This window comes from Mycteria americana, chromosome 2 (genome assembly GCF_035582795.1).
Source record: "Mycteria americana isolate JAX WOST 10 ecotype Jacksonville Zoo and Gardens chromosome 2, USCA_MyAme_1.0, whole genome shotgun sequence".
NCBI classification, from domain to species: Eukaryota; Metazoa; Chordata; class Aves; order Ciconiiformes; family Ciconiidae; genus Mycteria; species Mycteria americana.
In genome coordinates this window covers 77478410-77506387 of record NC_134366.1, presented here as the reverse complement: position 1 = coordinate 77506387, position 27978 = coordinate 77478410, and the positions used below count along the sequence as shown (strand labels likewise).

The window sequence follows — 27978 nt, the reverse complement described above, 5'->3', positions numbered from 1 at the left end:
CTTAAGTTGCATTGAACTGCTCAAGTCTGTTATTCACAGGTCCGTCATCCTTGCACCAACTTCATTATTCGTACATCTGCTGCCTTTAAAAAAAATCCTTTCACCTCACTCCATCTCCAGTCTGGTGACAGGGACTGTGCACCCCAGCAGATGATATTAAGAGGGTGGCTGCAGGCTCACTAGCATCAGTTTCACACACACAAAAAAAATCACATCTGCACCTATTTCTGTTTTGGTTTATACTCCCTACAGTGGAATGAGAAAGAATAATATGAAAAAATGAAGGTTATGAGAAGCATGAATTTGCCGTGCTGCTTTTTTGGTTTGCTCATGATGTCAGCATTTGGGAATTTTTTTTCCCTGAAATATGTGTTAACGCAACCTCAATCTGCTTCAGAAGAAGGACACCAAAGGAAAACGTCCATTGGAAGACCTTTTGGCCCTTTCTGTTTGTTCTGTGTGGGATTTTTTTTTTATTTAATTTTGTAGCGATAGACCCATACTAGGCTAAAATGAACCTTTAAGGGAAGTAACCCTAAATGTGCCTTCAGGTCCATTCTCTCAGCCCAGATGGGAACGGAAGAGAGATCTTGAGATTCTCCTTCTTGCAAAGAGAAGGGGTCTGCATTTCTAACCTAGTGAGTCATTTTTTCCCATACTTGGCATTCGGTAAGCTCTTCAGAGAGTTGCAGTTACGTGCCAGAGACGTACCAAAAGGGAAGAAGCAAGATTTTGAAGTACTGCCAAATACTGCACATTGTTACGCACCAAGGTGCTCCCTGCGCACCCGTTGGCGGCAGGTATTGGTGTGCAAATATTCAGGTGGCAATCATCTTGCATTTATCTGGCTCTTTACGTGGGAAATACTGATCCTTTCCCCCCAGTAAAGGCAGAGAGAGTTTTTCTGCTGATTGCTGCTCAGAATAGACACCGCAAATTTGGAGGAATTTCTCGGGAGAGCAAAGAAAACTGAGGGCTGTCTGCAAACCCAGAGGAGGAAAGAGGTTGAAAAGGTGGCAAATATTTCCTTAAAATCAGAAAGTAAAAGGACTGAATGTCATGACACTGGGTCAAGGGTTGCTGGTTTTGGGTGGCAACGGAAGGAGGAAATGCTGCAGTCTTTGGTCGGGGGGGTGGTGGTGGGAAATATGTTTTCCAAATTTCCTGCAAAAGGGGAATTCCACAAAAAATTCAGAACTGAAACACGTTGTTCAGAAAAATTTTAAACATCCTTTGAGGAGTGAGATCTAAGCTCCAAGACATCCAGAGGAGCCAGGGTTCCTGGGGCCTCTGGTCTCCTAGCTGTGGCCAGCCCAGCAACGACCTGCCCTGGAGCAGGGATCCTTGCAGCCCTCAGCTCCCCAGCGTTATGTCAGGCAACCCAGCAGGAAACACCTCCAGGACCCGGTCCTGTTTGTGCTTTATCAGAAGATTGTCAAACAGACCCCATTTCCCAAAAACATTTTCGCTCTGAATTGCCCTTTTCCAGTCTGTTTCACTGGAAAATTCCTAACATGCCCTAGCTGCTATCCAAGGACACTGGAAAAAACTAAAAGGTAGCAAGTTCAAAGCTGAGAAAAGGAACTATTTTTCCCTCCATGATATAATTCAACTATGAAACTCATTACTGCAGGTCAGGAATTTATCAGGATTTGGAAAGGGCTGGGAATGTATGCTGATGGTGAGCATATCTGTAATTCTATTACGTAATGCTACAAAAGTAGGTTTGGGGAGGGCTGTTTAGGATGAGATCTTTATTGATCTCATGTTATACTGGGATGAAGTGTAATTGTATTACATATAGGTATATACTGCAGAGGCAATTCCTTGTGTTTCTCCCATATACCCATCCAACAAGTTTTGGTGCTGGTCATTCTCAGAGCAACTGTACTGGCTTACTGGGATCTCATCCTGATTTGATGGGAGAGACTTAAATATTAAGCCTCCATGTTAAATGTTAAGCCTCATCTTTGATGCATTGAAGATGTTAAATCTGAGCGTCTATTCTCTTGATGTTCTGAGTTGCCTTAGCTCCCATTGGAAATGTATAGCAAATGAGGATTGTTCTCTTCATAGGGGTTTGGGCCCATGTTGTTGAGACAAAGGAGATGGGGAATAGGCAGCAAAGTTTTCTGGGGTGGCGAATCTGCGCAGGGCAATTGTGGGTATAATAGGTCCCGGAAAGGGAGGGGAGTCTGTAGGAGGAATTGGATGTTTTGCAGATGACACTTCAAATTCCTGAACTGCAAAGACATGGGCCAGGTTTACACTGACAGACGTTGCTGCCTCACTAATTTTGCTAGGTGGGTAATGTCAGCGCTTCTAGCATAGAAAAATCCCCTTTGGGCATGATTTACTTCATCTAATTTTAGCTGCTTAAGACTAAGTCTAGTCATCCAGAGTCCCTATATCCTCAGCAGAGAGAGCAAAGCCTGTCTATAGGATGATTCATCCCTCTTGTCTGATATCTGTCATAAAATGGGTTGAATCATCCTCAGAAGAGCTCATCCCTTTCCACTGGCTGCAGTGGGAGCCCAGACACACCAGGTCACACCAGATGCCTAACGCTGAGATGGCTCATGTGAGGTGAGATAAGTCTCCCTCCCTGGCTAGTTGTGCTCATACCAGCAACAACAAAAAGCACAAATAAACCTATTTTTTATCAACGCGATGTCAATTGTACACGTACCAGGGGAGAGGAGGTTGCCTTCAGAGGCACCCAGCTGAGGTCAGCAAGCTCCTACAGCTGTATTCCTCTCCCTTTCAGCTCTCGGACTTTAATCTGTACCTGTGAAGTCCTCATCTACTTCTCTCTTTAGAGAAGTGAGTAGCATCAGATAGAGCTGAGAAAAATGTAAGAACGTAGAAGAGTATCAACCCTGGTGTGCCCCAAAGCTTGCTTGCTTTGTCTCCCGCTGTATCTGTTGGTCTAATGAAAGGTACTGAGTCTGCCTGTAAACTTTGCCTGCTTCCTATCCTCGCACCATCAAGGCAGCTACAAAGCCACCATTACGTTGCCCTCAGCTGATCGTTGGTGAGGAACATGTGCTAAGCCTGTTATGAGATAAACTTGTGCTTCTAACACAGGCACTTGTCTTACTGGTACCTCAAGCCAGCAGGACTGCTTGCATCTTTTAAAATTAGAACATGCTTAAGCATCTCATAGTGAATCTCATTTTCATCTGAAAATGGCAACTATTGTGGCTTTTTCACTTAAGAACTTGAGAGGCTATGCATCTGTGAAAGAGGCGCTTTGTCGGCAAATCCTTTTCCGGAACTCTGGAAGTTTCTCTGATAAGAAAATCATAGGAAGCAGAAATGAATGACAACAAAAATACATGGGACAATATTACTCATACAATGACTCTGTTGCTTAAAGCAAGAAAATAAATTCCCCACAAAACGTCAGAGGAAAAGCATGCAGGGAATTTCTGTATTTTGCAAATCCCTCGTTTTGGGTGCATATGTAAGAGTGTGTGCAGTCCGGGAGGCTTCTTACGCTTAGGTAGACGCTCGTTGTCCTTCTATGGAAATACGGAGTAAGTTGAGCAAAGAGAGGCCGCGAGGAGACATCTGTCTCCCACGGGCGAGGAATGTGGGTGTGGATCGCACTGGGCTCCAGCCCGGCCCCTCTGGGGCACTGCCCTTGCGCGGCCCCAGAACAATAACCACCAGAACATGCTCAGAGACCTGCAGGGAGGGAAAAAGAAAAGGGGGGAAAAAAATTTAAATAAATCCCAGTGCGGACTTTAACGTGCCAGTGCGTAACACTCAGTGCTTTTTCCGGAGATAAATGACACGTGGGGATGCCGACACACGCGTGTGGCATTTGCTCACCTGCAGTGGATGCTCGCCGCAGCGGGCAGCTGGTGTTGCAGCACAGAGACCGTGGTGGCTCGGGTACCTCCCGAGGGCGAATCATCCTTGGGTGAGCTGCGAGAGCCCCCTCTGACCCGTTGCTGTCACTCGGTGGGGATCCCTGAGCTGTGGGAAAGCAGAGGGCTGGAAATGCTGCCATTTAAGGGGCGTGTGGTGGAGGTTAAGAAATCAGCAGTGGCTGAAGCACAGTAATGTCTTAAAATAGCCAGTTATGTATTTGCTGCCATCTGTCTCTGTTTTGCTAGCCCACTCGCTTAGACTTCACGCGTACCAAAGCGATTAAGAGCTATGGCTTGTTTTCTTGTTGTGTGTGGTGTGCGTGCGTGCATCCCACACACATGGAGGTGGGCGCGTATTCCCCGCGCTGTGTTTTGGAACAAACAGCTCCTGTGATATCTTCTTGCGTAATGCCTTCTCCTCACTGGCAGTTTCTAAATCCAGACTGGATGTTTTATTAAAACACAGGCCTTCCTCATTTAACAAAAAAAAAAAAAAAAAAATCTGTGTCAGGCAGCCATTGCAGAGGGACCACTGCACTAATCCATCCTTTGGTATCTGCAACGCGTGAACCCGTGCGATGTTCTACCTGGTACAGCTGCTGGGCACAGACAGTCTGCCCGGACAGCCAGGACTGCCAATTGCAGCTATGGCAAGAGAAACATCCCCTGGTTTGATCGGTGGGATCTTATCGCAGGCAGTAACAAGGAGGGAAACGTAGGTAACCAGAAAGGATCTGTTGGTGTAGGGGTCAGGCAATGATGCTAATTGATATTTTAAGAATGGCTTGCCTGGTTGTTGGTCCTCACATGTCACTGGTCATGGATGTTAATAGCGGGTTTGATGTTTTCGGGGGTTGGACACTGCTTGACTGCAGGAACCGTTGGTGATGCTGCAACCTTGGAAAAATCAGGGCAGTCATTTAGCTGTTGTTATCTGGGAGATAACATTTGCCTGTGGGCACCCATGTCTGAAAATATTTGACTTTTGACAGATGTCTCTCAGCCCCTACAAACAGACATTGCTTTTCTTTTTCGCTTCAGTTTCCCCAGAAGCAAATGCAGTGGAAGTAGGCAAACTGTGATTTCCTTTAGCTCTGGGTCTGTAGTTCAGACTTAGCAAATGCAGTGTAAGTAAAGCCATTTTCCAGTGTAGATCTTCTTAACTACCACTTCTTTACGTGACCCAAAGCAAGCTTTATCACAGGTATGATTTTTAGGCTTGAGGCTTATTGTAGATGGCTTGAGGCTTGATTTTTAGGCTTAAAACAAACAAACAAAAAAGAAATGCAGAGGCTTGTTGTAGATGGCAAGTCTGAAAAATTCTATTTAAAGAAAGAAAAAAATCAATGAAAAAATAGATTGGAATACAGACAAAGCTGATGACTTGTTACTAGGTTTACTTATAGCTGTTGTACCGTTGTACATGGAGGGTAAAGAGTGATAGTTTATGGAACCAGGAGATCAGTGCATTCTCCTGCATGCTGAACCTCTGGCTGGTTGGTTAGTTTTGGAGGGGGAGAATTATTAGCTATGCCCAAGATTGGGGCGTTTCACTCATCAGATCTAGTGATGAGTACGTTAATGTAGAAATGAACAGAAAAGATCGCTCTCAGTGCATTGGGTCAAGTTCCAAAGTTTGGGAATAGTATGTAGGAAGGATTTCTGGGGCACACCTTAGATGCCAGCGACTGCTTTTCATAACGGGGACTACCCGAGACTCTTTGGCAGAAGCAGAACTCAGCTGTGGTGGGGTTTTTTTGTTCCCCAGCTGGAGGCTGGATTGCATGCCCAAAGCCGTCTTCACAGGGAAAAAAGATGAGATGGGCTAGTTGGAAAGCATGAGGAAATAGCATTCCAAATTTTACCCTTTTAGAAGAAAAGTGATAAGTTTCTGCCAGCTCCAGCTAGGAATTAGCTTCTTCATTTCTGCTTCCAGCTCTGTTGTGGCGGTGGAGGGAGCAGGGGCTTAGCGGGGTCTCTCAGCTCCCCCCAGGGTGGGTTCCTGCTTTGGCATCAGCACGGCTGTACTGCCAGGGGCACTTTGGCTTCGTGGTTCACTCCAGGGACTGCACCCTGCATTCCTTAATTTCCAAGGCTCTTTGGGGTTTGGCCTTTCGTCTTAGTCTGTTGGCTTTACCCCATGTCTTTGCCATTATGCCGGGCTCCCTCAATCCTGTTTTCTTTTTCCAAACTCCCCAAACCAGTAACTCAACAACCGCAGTGAGAGTTTTGGGAGAGAGAGTCAGACAACAAAACATTGCCCCCAGACCTGCATATTTATTTAACGCTTGCTTTTTGAGGCATGCAACCTGCTGACACCCTTCAAAGTGAGTGACTGCCTTTCTCCTGTGCTGGCAGCCTGGAATGAAGAAGCCACCTTGCCCGGGGGGACACCCGTGGCTCTGAGTGACAGGCCTCTGCACGGCAATTAATCTGCCAGCTGGCTTTGGCTGCCACGCAGGAATTTGGGACAAACACATGGACACCCACTTTCGGCAGAGATGGTGCGGCAGGAGTCTTGTGTGGCTGGGTTATGGGAGCTGTGAGCAGCCGTGGGAGCTGGCCACAGAGAGCCAGCAGCAGGCTGCCTAGTTTGAAAAACATGCAAAGTTCACCAGATCCGCACTGGTGGCTATAGCTTAGTGTAGGCATGAAAAGGTAGCCTCCAGCCAGATGCAAGCACAGCCCAGATGTTGTTATACAACTAGCACTGCCTGACTTCGCCAGTTACATCAGGCCATTCTCCTGTTTGTTTGTTTGTTTGTTTGTTTGTTTTGAAAGGAGAGGGGAACTTCTTTGTTGTATTCTGTAGTTGTAATTTGATTTGTCCTAGCTTTTCGTGTGCTGTTGAGACAAGCTGAGTGGAAATTCCAGTTACATGCTTTCATTTGTTCCCTCTTGGCATGCAGGTTACGGGAACAGGACTACGGGCCCATTGGCCTACATGTCATTAATCTTCTGGGAACAATGAAAAGAGAGCATTTGAATGTGTCTTGGCTTTTCCGGCAGGCTGTGTCTGAAGGACTTCTCATTTATGTGGTGAGAATAACAAAAAAAAAAAAGGGAGAAGAACAATAAAAGGAATCCTTGAGATGAGAGCGCATGTGTCCCTGGGTGTCCATCAGCCTCACTGGATGGGGGCTGCATCCCAATACCAGGAATGAAAGCCCATCATCACAGCAAGGGGCAGGGGAGAGGGCTCCCATTCAGGTGTCCAGAACCCAAAAAGTTGAATAAATGCAGCTTTTGATGAAGAGTTGTTGATGTAGACAACCGTGCCCCTCCCCTAAAAGTTTCCTGAAGGCAAAGCAGAAGGCTGGTATCTGCAAACAGGCGGGTTGCAGCTCATCATGGCTCTTGCTGGAGAGCAACTATTACCCTTAGTGGATGAGGGAAAGGCTGTGGATGTTGTCTGTCTAGACTTCAGGAAAGCCTTTGACACGGTTTCCCACAGCATTCTCCTGGAGAAACTGCCTGCTCATGGCTGGGACGGGCGCACACTTCGCTGGGTAAAGAACTGGCTGGACGGCCGGGCCCAAAGAGTGGTGGTGAATGGAGTTTACTCCAGCTGGCGGCCGGTCACAAGTGGTGTTCCCCAGGGCTCTGTGCTGGGGCCAGTTCTGTTTAATATCTTTATCAATGATCAGGATGAGGAGATCGAGTGCACCCTCAGTAAGTTTGCAGATGACACCAAGTTGTGTGGGAGTGTTGATCTGCTTGAGGGTAGGAAGGCTCTGCAGAGGGACCTGGACAGGCTGGATCGATGGGCTGAGGCCAATTGTATGAGGTTCAACAAGGGCAAGTGATGGGTCCTGCACTTGGGCCACAACAATCCCATGCAACGCTACAGGCTTGGGGAAGAGTGGCTGGAAAGCTGCCTGGCAGAAAAGGACCTGGGTGTGCTGGTTGACAGCCAGCTGAATATGAGCCAGCAGTGTGCCCAGGTGGCCAAGAAGGCCAATAGCACCCTGGCTTATATCAGAAATGGCGTGGCCAGCAGGAGTAGGGAAGTGATTGTCCCCCTGTACTCAGCACTGGTGAGGCCGCACCTCGAATACTGTGTTCAGTTTTGGGCCCCTCACTAGAAGAGAGACATTGAGGTGCTGGAGCGTGTCCAGAGAAGGGCAAGGAAGCTGGTGCAGGGTCTGGAGCACAAGTCTTGTGAGGAGCGGCTGAGGGAGCTGGGGTTGTTTAGCCTGGAGAAGAGGAGGCTGAGGGGAGACCTTATCGCTCTCTACAACTACCTGAAAGGAGGTTGTGGAGAGGTGGGGGTCGGTCTCTGCTCCGAGGTAACAAGTGATAGGACGACAGGAAATGGCCTCAAGTTGCGCCAGGGGAGGTTTAGATTGGATATTAGGAAAAATTTATTCACCAAAAGGGTTATCAAGCATTGGAACAGGCTGCCCAGGGAAGTGGTTGAGTCACCATCCCTGGAGGTATTTAAAAGATGCGTAGATGTGGTGCTTAGGGACATGGTTTAGTGGTGGACTCGGCAGTGCTAGGTTAACAGTTGGACTTGATGATCTGAAAGGTCTTTTCCAACCTAAACGATTCCATGATTCTATAACTCTGCGTGTGGGATTTCCCTGTCCTCACTGCCGCTCACTTGTCACGCTTACCCAGTTACCTCTCCCATACGCTCTGTGGTGCAGGGTTGCTGTTTACTTAAACAGTTACTGGGCTGAATTCTTGGGGAGCTGACCAGGATGAGGCCTCTAGGACCAGGGATTCACCGCTTCCCGGCTTCAAGTGTTGCTTCCCCACAAAACTGGGTTCTAAGGTGATATGTGCCAACTTTCCTTTGCAGGCACGTGTATCTTAGTTCATTGTTTAGCCTAAGGAGTTCCAGACTTTGCTGGTAAGGAAGGTGTCTGAGGAAACCTTGGGGCATTGATTTTAGGGCTGGGCGGGCAGCAAGAATTCCATTTTGCAAAATATTTCAAGGTGTTGACACTTGTGTCAAAGTGCAATGAAACCGAGACTCTCCCAATTGTTTTTGCCAAAAATAAAATAAAAATAATAATATGGGGGAAGAAAGAAGAAAAAAAAATACACACTGTACAATAGCCAACAGCTCAGACTTGTGGCTATTCATTTGAGAAGTGGTCTGTAATCTGGAAGAGGAAGAGCATTCCTGCCACCAGCCCACTCACCATCCTGGGGTGTGCCTCCCTAGGCCAGAGGTCCTTTTCTGCACCCAAGAAAAAAAAATGTTTTCTGTATTCCTCATCGAAAAGCAAGCAAAAAACAATAGGTCTCTAAGGAAAGCTTCAGTTTTAACCTACTGCCTTTTCCAAGGGAACACCCCCTCCCTTTTTTTAATCTTCCCTGCCATCTCCAATTATAGCACTCTTTTTGCTTGTTCTCCACTGTGGATCACAGTAGATCTGATGCTCTTGGAATTGCTTATCTTTTTCCAATAGAGGGGAAAAAATAATCAGACATATACTAAGAATATTTTGGTGTTCAGCTTCCCTATGAGCAGTGTTGTGCCTTTGAATGTTAAATTTCTGCTAATCCTGCAGTGGATTAGTAATGAGCTCCAAGCAAATGCCCTTACCTTTATGGAAAACTGGTGTTCTGAGGGAAAAAGAGGAAAGAGGGGACAGAAAGATGATTTACTGAGAAGAAGGGGGGTGCGTGTGAGAGAAATGGCATCATGCTCAGCTGGACTGGGCAGCTAGGAGGGAAGTGGTGGCTGGAAGTGGGAGAGCAGGCTCCCGCCGCCCTGCAGCTCCTGCCCTGCCTCCACGGGCAAGCACAGAAGGGCTCTCCCTTTGGGAGAAAGCCCAAGGTGCTGCCAGCAGCTCACTTCAGTGCCCTGCCGAAGCGTTTTGGTTTATGGGACCAGATCGGCTATCTCAACCTTACCACTTCCTGCCCTCTCGATCTTTAGGCATAAAGAAGTGGACTCATGGCGTTGCCTCATATCCGTGCCCAGCTTTGGTCCACTTGTGTCTGCGCTCCAGGCTGCATGGGTCAGGGCGAGCTGAGTCCTGAGACCCATCTGCAGACCCATGGCACGCAATCCATGCCTCTCCACTGACAGGACTGGCAAACGCCGTTCACTGGCACGACTGAAATTGGCCAAGAGACTGCACTTGGCATCTTGGGGATTTTCTGGCCCCCTGGAGTATGGGAAGGGAGGGTTCATCAGGGTGATAATTGTAAGGTTTTTCCCAAGGTTTTGGTGGGGCTTTCTGGGAGAAATCTGACACAGATTTGTGCCTAGGCTGGTGGCCTCAGGGAAGAGCCCAGAGCAAGCAGACCTGCTGGTCCTCACTCGGAGTGGGGCTGCTGAGAAAAGAGCCTCTGACACAGGTACCATATCTATAGGGCAGCTGCCGGTGCTCACTAGCTGGAAACCAGCCACGTGTTCACTGTAGGAAAATGTGAAGACCTCCAGCCTGTGAATTCAGTTTATTTTAAAATGCATTATGAACTCTTGCAGTAAATAGCCAGCTTCTCTTGTGACACAGTGAACAGGCTCTAATGCAGCCTGGCCAAAGGCACGCTGTCCCCTTTCCAGCTCAGATGCCGTATGTTCCACACGCGAGATGGGAAGGGCGAGAGTATCCCAGCAGCCAGCGGAAGGGGGTCCTCCCAGCCAGGCAGGGGAACTGTGCCCAGAGGTTTGGGGCATTGCTCCTCCAGGACAGATGCCCATCGCTAGGTCAGGCAGGAGCAGAGATTTCCTCCTTGTTCTTAGCCATAAATTGTTGTTCTGGAGCAAGGTGGGAAAGCTCAGGTGCAAAAGCATGTCACTTAGCAAGTGGTCTACGAGACAACCTCCAACGAGCTTGCGTATTGCAGTCTGGGTGCTCTGGCAGTGTATTTACTCTAGAATAAATAGTCAATATTACTGATAAGGAAGTAATAACTAATATGTGCCAGAGATTTAACTGCATGTTACTGGAATTTTCATCAGTGAAACAATTAAAGGTTTAGACCTTACAAACTGAAACTGCCTGACTGAATGGTGAATGAGAGAATTGTGTTCAGAGGGGAACTGCTGGGAAAATACCAATTTACATGTCAGTAGGAAAGCTGCAAAACGTAAGTATCTTTGAAATGAATAATGAATGGCTTGACAGAAATGTGTATTTTAAGATAATAGTCATTCATATGCTCTGCAGTTTTAAAGATTAATGATGGGACTTTCACTGTATCAGAATTAAAGCACTGCAGCTTCACAAAGAGAAATCCCGTTAGTGAAGCAGCCTATGTGAAAGTTCATAGTGAAAGGGTAACTGCTAAAAAAAAAAATCTTGTATTTCAGCATATCTGCAGGAAGCCAGGAAAACCCAAGTATCTTTTAAATTCAGTTTGAAGTTTTATAGAAAGTAAACTCGAAACCAATATTTTAGTGTTGCTGTTAAAATGGTCTCAAGAAAACTGGTAATTTTTGGTTGTATCAAGGAAAGAAAGCAAAGAGTCCCCCACTCGTGGCCACCAAATCTTGCACAGGAGCAAGCTTGCAGTTGGAAAGGGAACCCTCTTTACCATGAATCTTTCCCTCCCCTTTCACCAATTTTCCAGTGGAAGAGGGAGAACCCAGGAGATGGCCTCGCCCAGAGAGGGGCTGGTGGCATCCACCGTCATCTCCAGCCAAAAAAATGAAGGGCAGAAGCCTCTGATAGATCTGGGTCTGGAAAAAGCTTAGCAGTAATGAGCATGGCTGAACTGAACACCTCCTTGGCCCCAATCCACCATCTCCACCCTGCTCATTGTTTTTTCAGGGGTGTCCCAGCCCAGCCAGACCCAGCTCAATCTCGTGCTCTGTTGTAGCTCCAGGTTCAAGTCCCGTCGCTGCCAGCTTTGCAGCGAGGGGTTGAAGCAAGGCTTCTTGCTGGCAACATAAGCACCTCATTGCTTGACTTTCCGGGCATGGGAGCTTCTCTCAGCAATTTCCCACCCCTTCCCCCCCTAAACCTTAAGACAAAGATGACCATTTCTCATCCCATTCCACAAGCAGTCTCTTAAGGGCTAAAATTCACCTCTGTAAGCACCAGCATTTCTCAGATAATAGCACAACCTGACTCACAGTTTCCTTTTGTTCCTCCCTGCCTTCCTTTCATCCACCTGTGGTATTTCATCCTGCACTCAGTTGGGAAAGCTTTAGGCAGGGCTCCTTCCTTTGTTGTATGTTTGCACACCTAGCACAGAGTGGGAAGACCTGAATCATGACCGATACTCCTGGACAACACTGCATTACACACACACAAAAACAGCAATAGAGAGATGAGGATTTGTTGGTACTTGAACTGTACTCAGCATCCCCAACCTCCCCATGCGGTCACCAACTGTGTGCCGATGGGGTTCGGTCCCATGTGTGGTGGAAGAGGTTATCTAGCTTTGGGAAAGTCAATTAAATCTCAGTATGTCTCAGCTCCTCAAAGACGTTTGAGTCCTCCTTTGTGAACTGTTTTGCTGTTTGTGTTGATGGAGGCCACCACGCGCTGGCTGCTACAGAGACAAGGCGTAGTGAGGTTAAATCCAGAGATATACTAGGAACTAAATGTAATGGTCCCACTGCTGTAAGACAAGAGGCTTAGGGGAATATATTAGTGTGTGTGATATCTGTATGCATTATATACATTTTTTAATGAATTATAAATATGTTCATGTGTTTATTTTGCATCCCTAATACTTTATTGATATGGTTCATCTCACTGTTTCAGTGACCTCATGTTTCTTTTGTATCTACAGTGCATGAGGAAATAATTTGGTTCAGTAAAGATTTCAAACAGAGAATCTTTTATTTCCTTAGTATTATCAGAGGAATGGTTTGAAAGGAATGCAGCAGCTTGGAAACAGAAGAATACCGCTTTTATTTTTTTGCAGGTGTCAATGTGAATAGGGGAATAGTTGCTAGCAAGAATCTTTGGAATAAATTAACACCTACCAGAAATACCTTGGGCCTCAGACCAGCAAAGCAATTAAGCACGCGCTCAACTCGGAACACTGCCTATTTTGCAAGTCACTTACGTGCATAATGTTAAAGAGAGGCTTAATTACTCTGCAAGATCATACAAAAGCAGGGCTGGAAAGGACCTCAAGAGATGACCTAGAGCAACCCTGACAGCTGTTTCGCTAGCAGTCCTCCAACGACAGGGTTTGTACAACCTCCTCTGGTAGCTTGTTCCCACTGCTGAACTATCCTTCCAATGAGAAAGTTTTGGGGGTTTTGGTTTTTTTCCAGGCAGCTAGCTCCGTTCTTCTTTGTGCAAAATAAACAAAATTCTCCTTAACGCAGAGAACAACTAAGCTCTGTTCTTTGTGCAACACCCTTCTTGCATGCTGCAAGACTGATAGCATCTCTCCTTCTCTCTTGTTCTCCCCCTGCTCCTGTTTCTGTACTGAACAAAGACAGTTTCTTCAACGTTTTCTTGAATAAGGTGTTCTTCGCATCACGTATCAGTCCCATTGCCCTCTTCTGAACTCACTAGTGCACTGACCTCATCTCAAGGGGGGAACCAAGCTGATGCCCCACCAGTGTCACACAGAGCAAGCTGATTGCCTTGTGTTTCACATCCAGCCCTCCTATTGATACAGCTTGAAAAAAAGATTCATCCTCTTTTCTGTACGCACATCGAGTTTCTGGTCCTCTGTAACCCCAAGATCACTTCTTGGTGTGCTGTCACTTCTCTTCTTATTCAATCTACTTTATTTGTGCATTCAAAAATGCCTCATCTTTGCTGGATTTCATGCTGCTGATTTGAAGCCCCTCCCCACTTGAGATCATTCACAAGCTTTATAGCTAGTGCTGTAAGTGCTGAGCTCACTGTCAGTCCCTGCCTCTAATGAATAAGGTGAATAGAGCAGAGACTAGGATAAATGCACAAAGGACTTTCTTAAATGTCATTCTGCTCTGACAATGAATGACTGATAACTGGTCTGCAAGTGCAGTTTTTCACTCCATGGCACATTCAAGTGAATGTGACTTCACCAAGATCATATTTTCCTATTCTGCTTCTCAGAATATTGTGTAGGAGAATGGCATCCTGCCTCTTTCTTAATTAATGGGCAGTAAAAGAATTGGTCTGACATGCCTTGTTCTTAAAAAAAAAAAAAAACCCCAAACAAAAAAACCCCAAAAAACCCCAACCTGCACTAGCTGATATTTGTCAACATATTGTTCTCTTGGGATTATAACTTGGTTATTTAATTATTCATTCTATTATCTTTCCATTTATCAAAGTTAGGCAGATTAGTTTTGAATTCCCTGGCTCCTCCTTTTTCCTCTCTATAAAGGCAGGTCCTCTCTCTGCCATTTTCCACCCCTCTGGGAAATCCTCTTTAAACCTTGAATTGCAGATAATCGCTAATAGCTCAGTCTGCTTTGATTAGTTCCTTAATTACACTAGTGTGAGTTTCATCAGGCCTCATGAACTTGAAAGCATTTATCTTATCTAAAAACTGTTTGGGCAATTCTTTTTTTGTCTTGGCCTTTATACTTATCACCTGCTAAATCAATTTCACAGTTAACTTTTTTACAAAGACTTGAACAGCCTTCTCTGTTTCAGCCCTTATTTCTCTTCTTTATCCAATAACTAACAGGTTTTCCTGTGTTGTCCAGTTGCTTCTGGACATCTGGGAAGCCTTTTATACCCCTTGCTAGTCGCTATTCATTTTGCATTGACATGCTTGTGCTATTCCTCTATGTTCATTCATCAATACAAGTCTGCACTTCCACTTCTACATCAATTTCATTGACATGGCAATCTTCCACGAGCTGCCAGTGCTGTCCTATTGCTCTTCAGCTATACTTCCTTTTCTCCTCTGTGACTCAGACTGCTTTGTGGTTGTCCAAATATAGGCTTGTATAGTAACTTTTCTGCACTTCTTTCCTCCAGAATTTCTTCCTGCAAGACCTGACTTACCATTTCTATGACGCTGTTGACGTTTGCGTTTCAGAAGTTGGTGTTCATTTTGGGGTTTTTTACTCTTTTCGTGAATGCAACCATTTTGTGACCATCGTCATCCCCCTTGCCTTACATTTTAAAGCTTGCATTCCATTCCTGCCTACTCAGTGGCACCAGGGCTAAAGTATGCACTCCTACCACAGACAAATACCCTTCTTTCTCGGAAACACAATTTTTACTATAGTATTCTAAGAGCATGATGAACTGTGTCCTGCCCTATTCAATTAATTACTCACGTAAAAATTCCTCATCACCAAGTCTTTATTTGCCTTGAGATTTGCAGTAACCTCAGCCTGATTCATGGTCTGCGGGTGCTGCCTTGTATGTTGAGGTCAGGCTTGGCGCTGTTGATTTCATTATGGGGTGCAGGAGTCTGTAAATTAAACCTTTTATGGAGCGATAACACCTCCAACATCTTCTTGACCCAGGTACCTCCCAGTATTAAACAGGGTATTGCTGATGCTTTAGTTCCCAAATCCAGTAAAGACTGCAAAGCATTGAGGCATCTGATGATGGCCAGATGCCCAATGGTCAGCCCATTATATTTTTTTGTTCTTCGAATGTGTAATTGCGTGTACTTAGTTACATGGACTTCTCTGTAAAAATTTAATGCTCAGAAGGTTTGGCAGTCCTGAATACGCTGGGCAGGTACCATCTTTGTGTTGTCTAGAAACCTGATACCCCCAGGGCTCATTATTAATATCATTAAATAATCAGAGAGTCAATAAAAATCTCATCCAGAGCATGAACTGGTCATACTGCAAAGGATCTACCTTCAGTTACGTTGTCAGTTTGAGGCAGTATGTCTGTCCAATGTTTTTTCTTTTCCTATCTGCAAGGAAATGGAGAGGCGACCAAGGCAGAGAGCAGTGGGGAGAGAGGTGTGATCCTCCCACAGATCCGCTCTCGTGTTGCGCAGATGCTGTAGTGAGCCTGGCACCTCTGGGCTCTCATGAATGCGTGGACCCTCAGGCAGGGGCAAAGGCTTTCCCAAAAGACAAACAGCGCTTCCAGTGAGGGGTCGGGGGCTCGCTGTGCTCCCATCATCTTTACTGGCCTAAACGTGGGTCTGACAGCACGTTTACCCAGTGACTATTCTTAAAAGACTTCTTTTTTTGTGTGTGTTGCTTGTTTGATCCTTTGAAGCGATGGCTGGCACCTCCGCCTTGCCCAGCCAAGGTTGCTGGCCCCGTGCAAATCCTTGGAGTCCTGGATGGCTTTATCAGAAGTCTCCCCGCTCCTGTTTAACGAGTGCCATGGTTACGAGCACCGCTAGACTGATGATATTCACATGCAGGAAACAATGCAGGGAAAACAGGATTTGCATGGCTCCGGCTGCACTGCCCCAAGAATTGCAGGAAGTGATTGTACTTTATGAAACCGTCTGTGCTCTGCTAGATTGTCTATAGCTTTTAAGGTCAAGCTGTAGCACACCGCGTTTGAAATGCCCTTTGTAATAACGAGGACTGTTTATGAACTGGAGTACAGGCTGTATTGTTTACCCTGGGCTTTGGTTAAAAGGTGCTATATTTCAGCCTGTTTTGCAGGATGGCACGGGGAATCTATCATGGGTCTTTCTGGCATGGGCTTGGGCTGGGTTCAAAGGGGGAATGTCCATCATGTCATCTGAAGTATCCCCCGGCATGCAGAAAGTCACGCAGCAAGCGCGGCCGCCCGCCGCCGTGCAAAGCCAACAAAAGAGCCGGGGGGGAAAACGTGAGAGCCTGTCAGGGTCCCAGGGCATTGCTCCAGGGAGCTGCCCCCTCGGAGTGGGGAGAGGCGTGAGCCCTGCAAAGGACGTGCTTGACCCAGAGAGAGGGGCAGAGCGGCGATGCATGGGAACCACGGCCCCTGCCAGCTAACTAGGAAAGTTCTGGGAAGCAGCCATATATTCAAGGTCCTTTCTCTGCTAACTCCCCGATTCTTTAAATCACATGAGCACTGCCTCGTGCAGACACAGGTCCGTGCAATGAGGCTGTGAACAATGCGTTTCTAATCCAGTCGCGCTTTGCAGAAGTGCTCAGGAGCTGTTTCTAGTGCCTGGCTCGGGTTTAACAATAGCGGGGTTAATAAGCAGAGCGCACAAGGCTCCAGCAACTAAATCTGCATGGCTCAGACTTGCCCGAAAGAAAGGGGGGAGTTTTCCAGAAGATCTCTTGCTTTATATTGTGTTGAAGGCTGCAAACCAAAAACCTAGCTGCTAGCCCTCTTTGGGCTAAGAGCATTGATTTTTCAAAGTAGGTTGCTTGTGCAGCTTGCCAATCATCCAGAAAAGCTGTGCCTAAAACGAATTAGTGCTGCTCATGTCTCGGCAGCGAAGAGGACCTGCCTGTGTGATCAGTTGCACTCCTGCTGTAAGAAGCGTAACAGGCTCAGGGCCTTTTGGTGTGGCCACCACTGACAATCACAGAATCGTATAGGTTGGAAAAGACCTTTAAGATCATCGAGTCCAACTGCAACACTACCAAGACCACCACTACACCATGTCCCTAAGCACCTCATCCAAACGCCTTTTAAATACCTCCAGGGATGGCGACTCAGCCACTTCCCTGGGCAGCCTGTTCCAATGCTTGATAACCCTTTCAGTGAAGTAAAATTTCCTAATATCCAGTCTAAACCTCCCCTGGCGCAACTTGAGGCCATTTCCTCTTGTCCTATCACTTGTTACCTGGGAGAAGAGACCAACCCCCACCTCGCTACAACCTCCTTTCAGGCAGTTGTAGAGAGCGATAAGGTCTCCCCTCAGCCTCCGCTTCTCCAGGCTAAACAACCCCAGTTCCCTCAGCCACTCCTCACAAGACTTGTGCTCCAGACCCTGCACCAGCTTCCTTGCCCTTCTCTGCACACGCTCCAGCACCTCAATGTCTCTCTTGTAGTGGGGGGCCCAAAACTGAACACAGGATTCGAGGTGCGGCCTCACCAGTGCCGAGTACAGGGGCATGATCACTTCCCTAGTCCTGCTGGCCACACTATTTCTGCTACAAGCCAGGATGCCATTGGCTTTCTTAGCCACCTGGGCACACTGCTGGCTCATATTCAGGCGGCTGTCAACCAACACCCCCAGGTCCTTCTCTGCCGGGCAGCTTTCCAGCCACTCTTCCCCAAGCCTGTAGCATTGCACGGGGTTGTTGTGACCCAAGTGCAGGACCTTGCACTTGGCCTTGTTGAACCCCATACAATTGGCCCCGGCCCATTGATCCAGCCTGTCCAGATCCCTCTGCAGAGCCTGCCTACCCTCCAGCAGATCAACACTCCCACACAACTTGGTGTCATCTGCAAATTTACTGAGGGTGCACTCGATCTCCTCATCCAGATCATTGATAAAGATATTAAACAGAACTGGCCCCAACACAGAGCCCTGGGGAACACCACTTGTGACCGGCCGCTAACTGGAGTAAACTCCATTCACCACCACTCTTTGGGCCCGGCCATCCAGCCAGTTCTTTACCCAGGGAAGAGTACACCCGTCCCAGCCATGAGCAGGCAGTTTCTCCAGGAGAATGCTGTGGGAAACCGTGTCAAAGGCTTTCCTGAAGTCTAGATAGACAACATCCACAGCCTTTCCCTCATCCACTAGGTGGGTCACCTTGTTGTAGAAGGAGATCAGGTTGGTTGGAGATCAGGTTGACAATGTGGACATGTCAGAAATATTGTGGGTGGTTAGGGACTTGCAGAGGCCATGGTGGAGTCTGGAAGCTGAAAAATGTCCTCCTTTGGACATTTCAGTGCTCCTCCTCTGTTTCAGTGAGCCTTCGGTTAGCGATCACACCAGATGGCAGGTAGGTAAATACAGGACAGCAGCCCAGGGGACTTGCTGGGACCTGTGACGACTGGCAGTGTGCTGTGACTTAAATTCAGGTTTAACTTGATCAATATGGAGAGGTCCCTCCTGGAGAACTTTGTAATCAAGATGTGACATGCTCACAGGAAGGAGGGAGCATCCAGCAGGTGTTGGGAGAGGAAGATGGGGAACACGGCTGAATCCTCCAAGGGGTCGCTTGGTGCCGGTGTTTCACTGGCAGGAGTCTGGGTTGTGGACGTACAGACTCCAGCAGCAGCCCTCAGGTGAGGGGGCATGAAACCAGCCCCTGCAGCAGCTGAGGAAAAGCCTTGGCATGCTCTCACTCTGGTTCACCCCCTCCTTCCCCATGATCATGGTCAGGGGAAAGAATTTACCCCCTTCCCAAGATACAGCTGGGCCCTGGAGTAGGTAAATTGCCTGAAACGTGTCCTAAACTAAGCAGTCTGCTCTTGGTCCTGCTCATTTTGCTGTTTCTGTATCACGGGGGAAGATCTCCTGGCCTCAGAATAAGGGAAATACTTTGCTTGGGTAGGCAAAATCTCCTCCCTGACTAGGACCAAACTGTGGAGAGGCAACCAGGCAGCCTGGAGTACAGCATTGTTTTCTAATAAATAAAACTCAAGAAGAGGAGTTAAAGGAACACATAATTAACGTTTGCGGCAGATGCTGAGGGACGAAACGCTTGCTTTCGATAGACATCTTTCACATCCCCTCCTATCGCTCCTTTGAACACTCTCATTTGTTCATTTTATCCACCTGTTGAATCTTGACATGAATTAAAACTTTGAATCCAGAGCAGAAACTTGGTTTGGACAGAGTACTTGCACAGGAGCGTGTTTGCTGGGCTGCAGCTGGGCCTCCCTGTTGTCAATGCAACACCACTAATAGCTCCTGCCGCCAAGGAAGACGTAGGCAGGAGAAGGCACCCGTCCCAGGCACCCCCAGCTCAGATACCGGTTTGGCAAAATCCTTTGGTGCAGTCAGTATTTCCTCAGCAGAGAAAGCTGTTGGCCTCTGATGCACTCTTTGCACATCTCCTCCCATCTACCCCCTCCAAGTCCTTCTGTATTGGTCTTGTTGTCCAGAAAAATCGCTCCGATTCATTCCCCTCTGTCTTTATCCAAATTCTAGTACCTCATGGCACTAAAACTTTTAAGGATCATCACCAGCAGTCCATATATATTGAGAAGAAGGGGCAACAGAACTGTACACCAGTGGACTACGATAATCCCCAAGTGCTGAGAAGGTGGGAGCTTCTAAGGGAGCTAGGGACGGACACCACAAGGTTTGGGGAGGGGACAGGTGAGAGGTGGCTCAGGTTAACAAAAATTAGAAACCGGAGGTTCTTCAAAGTATTAGTCACTTTGAAAAAATCTTGGCATGCGTATATCTAGTGTGAGCAAGCATAAGGATCTGAGCTTATTTTTATCGTTTAGCAGCTAGTTGTGGTTAAAGCATTAGATGCTGTTCGGACAGAGTGCACCATACCCTCCAGGGTATGTAAAGCAGAAAAGTGAAGAGGTGGACAAAGCAAATCTTAAAAATAACATTGACTTTTCTGGGTTCACTTGTATGTCTAAGATTAGTCATGAGTGAGCTTTGCCAGATGAAGGACAAATGCTCAGCTCTTTGCTGGTAGAGCCCCCTTCCTACTAACCCACTGATCATCTTTCGGCAGGGATTGAAGAGCTTTGACACCCCCAGATTGTTCATTACAGCAGCTCGGGTGGTTATTCACAGTTTATCAGATATGATCACTTGTTCTGTTTCCTATTGGTTTTCTTCCTGGAAAACTGGAAGCGTGTACCCAGGAAGACGATGACCGCATTCTTAGAGCAAATGCATGAAACTTCTGAGGTTGAGAAATGTTTCCGTGCGTGCCGTACATGTGAGTAACGAGGAGAATAACCTCCCAAAAGCAGCAGAGCAGCTGTCTTTATTTGAGACTCAGTTCTCAGACCTTCTCTCGTTTTTAATTTGATCACTTTTGCATGTCTTGTAGGGCACATAGGGGACACACGTGGTCAAACATGGCACACTCCCACCCTAGAGGGCAGAGTTGTCGTCTGCCCCCCCCCCCCCCTTTTTTTTTTTACCAAATGAGAAGCTGGTTGTCTGGCTCAGACTTTGAATGTGAAATACTGAGGAGAGAGACCCAAAGCCACAGTCAGCCAAAGGAATAATTTAAACTACTCATACAAGGGTGGCTTCTAAAATAACTGGAGCGTATCAGGGAAAAGACTGCAGTGCCAGACTAGGACAGCTGATTTAAAAGCACATATCTGCAATCCAATAAGCTGGGAATTTGCAGCTTAAGGGGGAAATATAGCAGAAGACATTTAAAGACTGGGAATGAGTAAGTGAGAAAAGAATTAAGAAGAACAAAGGACTAGAAAACACTTGTTTGAGCAGTACCCGTAAAAATTGGGACTTCCTAACTTAGGCCTAAATTAAACCTCTTTGTAGGGAGAAATACTTTCTTCAGGTAGGAGACAGAGGTGATAAAGCTGCCAAGGAAGGGAGAAAAGGAGCAACAGGGCTTTAGGGCAGAGCCTGTATGGAGCACGAAGGAGTAGAGGGCAGGGTGTCAGGGGAGCTCCTACAAGCCTTTCTCAAGCACCCAAGGAAAAGGAGCAGAAAAGGACTGGAGGCAGTAAATATTATTCGCAAGATAAAAAGAAAAGCATTTTGTAAAGTGCATGCTAAACCTCTGTCCCAGCATTCTGCAGCCAGGGTTTAAAAAACGACTCGGTCCTGTACAGGTGTTTGCAAACTCTGTGACTACACTAGATGCAGCCAGTATTTGTATAATAAAGCTCAAGTCCCCAGTTCAGGGGCATAGTAATGGACACATAGTAGGAGCAAACAAGTAGCATCACGATTGCCTGTCTGGTTGTCTATTATGCACAGCTCTGATCTTTTGCTCTCTTTCTCCCCTTGTCCTGTCCAGAAGGCGAGAAATTTGTGGGGCATCCCTTCCGCCACCCTTCCCCATGACCATCCCAGGTGCTCAGCGCAGGGACATCTGAAGCTGTAGCTGATGAGTAGATCCTGCAAGACGATCTGTAGTTCCTACCAACCACCAGAGCATGGCTCTCTGGAGAACATAAAAGTAAAGTAAAAAAACCCCAAAGCAACCTGACATAAATTACACATGAAACTTTTGGCCAGCTTGGCTCCCAGCTTGTAACAACAGCTTTTAAGAACTCTGCTTCACTTGCCATCAAGAATAATTCCAAGGTCAGCAGATCATAACCCTTTATCAAATGATAAATATTTGCCTTCATAACCTCAGCACAGCTTGTGTGACTGGGGCAGGAAGTTAACTTCCACCAAAAGACTTTTGTTTGTTTGTTTATAACAAGTGGCCAACGTTGGTACCGGAGTCTGTACTGAGACACCTAACTACATGGCTCAGTTTTCCAGTGTAACGCACTTTGTTGCTGTCACGGACAGAACCGGTTACCTGTGAAAATCAGCCTGCGCTTATGAGTCACTTCTCTAATTCAAGAGCTTCACTCTAGATTATAGTATTTTCAAAGCTTCGTTTTTCTTTTCTTACAGTATTCAGAGTAACTCACACAATTTTAATTTTACAATGCAAAATTCAAAGCGTGTTAGTAAGTTTACAATTTTGGTCCTTTGCCAAATATTTATTTCCTATTGCTTGTACTTTTTATTATAATTTCTTATTGTTAATTGTTTGATTTCAGTCAACACATTGAACCTCTAGGGCGTTATGCAAACTCCTTCTTACCAACCCTGGCATTTCACAAATCTTCAGCGGTGTTGCTTTTATTTTAAATATTATAAAGAGTTTGAGATTCCTTTTACTTACATTCTGGCTTTCCGGCCTCTTGGATGCATTCAGGTGGCACTTTCAAGCTTTTCCCTATAGCTGTGCAGGCATCCTTTCTCTAAAGGGAAACTAAATAGCATGCAGTCCCAAAAGCCCAGAAGCTGGGGTTTTAATTAGGCCATGAACTATTTCCCAACTCACGGTTAAAGTTGGCAACATGACAGACAATTCAGAAGAGATCAGACCAAGGCATAATTGAAAGAACAGGCTGTAGAGCTGAGATACATATTTGCATTTAGACTGGTCTGCAAAGTGCTAGGGTCCTCAGCACAACGCTTAAAATAAATAAATAACTAAAAGAACAGTACATTTAAAACCCAGCAAGAGTGAAAGTGCTTTTCTCTGTCTTTTATGTGAAAAGTTTGCACAGCAGCCAAAGAAAAAAAAAGCCTCAAGAAAAAAAATTTCAAGCAAACAAATGGCTGCTAAAAGAGATATTTATCTAAGACTCCTGCAACATGAAAGAAACCTGTGGAGAGTTTTTTGTATGCATTTTTAGTCAAAGTGTGTGGACAGCTTTAAATAAACGTGAAAGGTTGAAATCCTCTACCACCACTATATATCCCCCTGGCTTAACAAGAAAATCCCTAAAGTATGTTTGTTGACAGACTAGTAACAATTGCAGAGTTAATACTGTTATTTACCACCCCACCCCCTCCCTTTTATTTTCTTCCTCCTTTCCCCCTTGATGGTTGCAGAAGCTTTGCCCATATGTATTTTATTTGCTCATTGATTCAGCTCAACTCTGGTTTAATCCAGAACAACAAGAGTAAATGAGGCCTGGGTTTCTTTTCCATTATGATGACTCTTTTTTGCCGGTACTGTTTGTTTGGACATTAGGGAGGCCTGGGGAAAAGGGGCGTTTGAAGCGTGTCTCCTAGGATGCCTTATTAAAGGATGGCAGTTTCTTATCACTTCTCATCACACAGCTGTGGCCTCTTAATTCCTGTTGTTTCTCAATATGCATTCTTTAAGCATTTCCATGTTGACAGTGATATAATTTGTGGCATGTCCTCCCCCCTTTCCCTTTCTGTTTTCATCTTATCTGATTTGTTGTTGCACTATTTTTTTGTTTTGGGGTTTTTCTCTGAACTTGCAGGGAGCTATTTTTAAGTTTCACAAAGTTTTAAAACGGAAGAGAAAATAAAAATGAGGTCTGGGTGGAAGAATAAGCAGCGGATTTTGGGAATGCTGGCAGGCATTACAGTATGGACTCTGGCCGCTTTTCAAGGAGGATGGCCTGGTCTTAAACGGCCACTTTTAAGACCAAGACGCAGTGCACATGGTAGAGCAGCCCCGAAGGGTTCTGAAAACTGGAGGTGATGAGGTCGCATTAGCTAATAGGTGATGAGGTCGCATTAGCTAATGTATGAAGCGTATAAACCCGAGGCTCAGAGGGCAGGCAGCAGCAAGCAGCTCCAGTGCAGCAGGGCTCAGAGCCCCTTGGAGGGCAAAGTCCCCTGGATGAAGGGCTGGCAAACCATGGCGGAGAACAGAAGCATTGGGAGGGCCAACGGGCTCCCGCTTGACGCAGAACACAAAGCTTACTCCGTACGTGGCTGAACCAGAGTCCCATGCTGGAGCAGTGTGCTCACGTAATGGAAAGGATGAATCTGAAGAGGTGGAAGTCATGGCTAACACGCATTGCTGCCCCTGGATTAGAGTGTCCTTAAGATGCTCCTCAGTCTCCTTCTCCTGCAGTCAAAATTGCCGTTTTGATTTGCACACGAGGCTGAGAGATGAGCATTGGAGGTCATTGCTTTGTGCTCAAGTGTGGACTCAACACCCAGCGTCAAGTGCCTAGGCTCGTCACAGAGACAGGGTTAGGGGAAGGAAGCCACACAAAGGGCAGCAATACTACAAAGCCTTTCAGGACAAGGGAGGAGGGCAGGACCGGGAGCTTTGCTCCCTCTGGTACCGTGGTGGCTGTTCGCCCTTGGCGCTGGGTTCACACGCAGCCCCTCAAGGTTCTCACCAGCACCCCAGGGACCCTTTGGAGGACACTGCAACATCCCTGGAAGGTTATTGGACTTTGAATTTTCCTTTTTTCAGTAGCTGACCATGGATTTAGGAATGAGAAAAGTCTCACGTCACCTCTTTCTTCAGCCCACGTTCTCCCTCCCCAGTTATATAGTGCTCACCATGACAGTATGAACACTGGGAGTAAGAAAACAAGAGAACGGGGATCACTAGGAATGTAACACCTCACTGACAGATTACTTACTGTTACCAAATTAGTGACTACTAAAAAAAAAATCCTCTCCCCCTAAAATTACCTGATGTTCCTGCCAGCCAGCTCATATGCTGGATATAAATTAAATAATAATCTGTAATAGAGCCAGTAAAGCTGCTAAAGAAAGCACCCACAGAACATTTCAGACAAAATAAGGAAGAGTTTTCAATGGCCAAGACATTACAGCACCATCTGAAATTCCCTAACGTGTCTGTCCTTAGAAGGTCAGTGTGGAGAATTATCGTGCAAAGCAAAAACAGATCTGCACAATAGAAACAAATAGGCATACAGAGAAAGGGAGTGACTTGGTACTTTTGCATTGTGTACCCACAGCGTGCCCATTTTCCTTGGCTTTGCTGCTGTTTTCCTTCCTTCTAGGCATTGCTACTCGAGTTTTCTCCTGACCGCTGTGGCCGAAGTGGAGCAGTTGTCCCCTTCGTGGTCTGGGCTTTCTTCTCGCATTGGAGTATTGAGTCTTGACTTCTTCACTTTTATCCCCCCTTCCTGAAGTTTTCCTACTAAATTCTTTCTTTTTAGCATCCCAGCGTGACTCAGCTATCACCATGACAGGACTATTACAAACAGAGAAGATCCTGATAACCTGTGGGCCAGCCTGTGTGTGTTGATGCTCAGGTTGGTTTCACTAATGCCTTTTAAGGCTGAAAAGGCAAGCTAAAGATCAGGCTGATGATTACTCTTACCCTGGGCCTTTGGTCTTGCCTTGGCATATTTGCTCAGGCCACTTGTTGAAGTGCCCTGCTGTTAGAGCCTGGGGCTGCACTGTGGAAACGGATCAGGGGCTGTAGTTGGATGAAACAGGCATGGCATTGGAGGGGGGGAGAGGAAATAGCATCCCGTATACTGAGAATCCTGAAAGGAGCATGGCAACTCAAATGTATTTACCAGTACTCAGGCTAAAACACAACGTGCCTCTGTTTCGTTTTAGGGGTTTCGTGAGAATTTTCCATCTGAAAACTGCAATACCTCAGAGTCAAGGGATTAGGTCCTTGCTTCTGATTTCCTTGACTGTAAAAACCAGATAAAACTATCTGACTTTTTTTGCTCACTGCTCCTGTTATTCCAGATAGATTTCTAAACCTGAGATTTCACAGAATTATACAAAGTTGCCCTGAAAAGGGGCCTCAGGAGATCTCCTACTGCATCCCTCTGAAATGAAGTATTCTTCCATATATTTCATGGACAGTTTCTGGGTCTGTTTTCAGTACTCCTTGGTGTTCGTTATTCAAGGTTAAACACATGACACCTTGGTGGCTCCTCACAGGCCATATTTCCCAGCCTTTTGTCATTCCTTTTTCTCAGCTCTGGGCCCAGCCCACCTCATCTATCTCCTCCCTGAAGCACAGCCTCCAGTACCAGACCCAGTGTCCAAGCTGAGGCCTCAGCAGCACTTGGGGGGGGGGCAGATTTGAGGAGATTAATACGAGTGTCGTGAGAAGCTGGATCAGCAGACTCTCCTGGGAGACTGCTACTGCCCCCTCCCCCCTTGGTACTGATGCTGATTTTGGAGACAAGTCCCCAGGCTTGTTAAACATGCAGAGACTTAGGCTCAGGATGCTCATCTAGAGACATATGGCCAACCACTAGTACTCATAAAATGCCAACTAACCTCGTAAGCATCTAGTTGTTTTGGGTTTTTTTTTTTATGCTTGGGTTTCCGTTGGGGATGTCTGGTTTTTGCTCACATCCACCTGGGTCTGATGACACAGGTCTCCTCCGAGCAGATCTCACACCTCAGCCTTGCCAAGGCTTGCAGAACGAGCACTGCCCTGCCTCATTTTACACCTTGAAATGCTGTTTCCAGGTGTCCCCTCAGTTGTATCTTTTCCTACACTTTTCATGGTTTTTCTCCTATTTTCTAATCCTCTTATTGTCAAGATATGTGGGCATACACAGATTCCTCTCTCCCAAAAGTACTTTTCAGCCAAAGAGAGGACACTGCAGTGTAAAGGGCACTCAAATACGCTGCCCCGGACACGGGTTCACGTTCTGCCCCTCAATGATGTTGGTTTCCCCATGTGCCAGCCCAGTGCTTTAAGCACCGGGTTTTTCCGTCCCTCACAGGCACCATCCCCTTCAGTCAGGTCGTGCAAGGATCGGCTTTTCTATGAATGTTTTAGCTGAAATCCAGGGGAAAGACTGTTGCTGCCAAGTCTGGTTAAAAAGAGATGTTTACGTCCTTGAGGGAGCAAAGCTGAGGCCACATAGTTTTGGATGATTAAATGGCCTTGTTATCTTGCTGGCTTCAGGAAAGCCTGTTCTTAGGCACTCCATTTTGAGTGGTGTTTTAGGGTAGAGCTCACTTTTTAGGGCTCAAAATCAAGAAGAGTGCCAGGAGGCCGGACCAGCAGCATGTCCTGAATTGACTGCGTCAGGCTGGCTTGGGGCATGGCAGAGCTCGCTGCAGCGTGCCGGGAAGGGGGCATCCTGGTGGCAGCCACAACCCATATCCCACATATGGCCATAAATATCAAATCAGCAGGTACCAGAGTACCCGCGTGAGCCAAACAGCAGCTGCCTGTCATACCGTGGTGTGCCACACCACAGCCGTGGGGATGGGAGCGTGGGGCAGACTTGCCTGCCACTGATGAGAAGCGTGAAAGTGGCTTTTTTCTAGACATTAGGGGAAGCAAATTTCATAAGTTTGAGAAACACTCACCTGCAGTGTCCTTCCAGGTTCAGGCTGGGGATCTGAGCTGCTTTCATTCACTTCTAAAGCACCTTGAAGAACAGCAGTATTTCATTAACTCACATTAACTCAAATCACTCAGTACTGACTTCACTTTTTCTGATACATCAAACTGTCTATACTTAATGATAATTAGATAATTTTACCTTTTTAAAAAATCTATTTGAGTTTATTTATTTTATACACTTCAATTTATTTTGTCAGTGGTGAGAGTTTACAGTTGAAGTTAGGAAGGTTTCCAGTTTTCTTGTTGTGCGCAAACTTGGAAAGCTAATCTTCGACCTGAACTTTTTTCTTTCCACCAGAGCAACTTTGCTTACTGTTACTATTTACAATTTTTATTTTCTTATATACTAATTCCTAGCTGTGAACAGGGGCATTTTTTTTCCACGAACACTTTTGCTGCTCACAGCCGTTTGGCACTAAGCTGAGGCGTTGGTGCCCTCTAGTGAGCAACGTCAATGTCACGAAGACGGTGCACGTTTCAGCAGTCAGTTCCTGCTGTGACCATCTGCCGGAGCTTGCACTCTGATTTGACATTTTTATCAAGTTTGAAATATTAAGAAACAGAAGC

At 46.4% G+C, this 27978-nt stretch overlaps 1 long non-coding RNA gene across 1 annotated transcript in view; it reads left to right on the top strand.

Moving 5' to 3' along the window:
- The window catches only part of LOC142405810 (uncharacterized), a 38100-nt gene extending 12346 nt beyond the window's left edge, over window positions 1-25754 (top strand). Inside the window, exons 3-4 of the long non-coding RNA XR_012774347.1 lie at window positions 25235-25330; window positions 25644-25754. This is a non-coding gene — a long non-coding RNA (uncharacterized LOC142405810). The remainder of the gene's footprint in view (window positions 1-25234; window positions 25331-25643) is intronic.
- Window positions 25755-27978: the final 2224 nt, after the last annotated feature.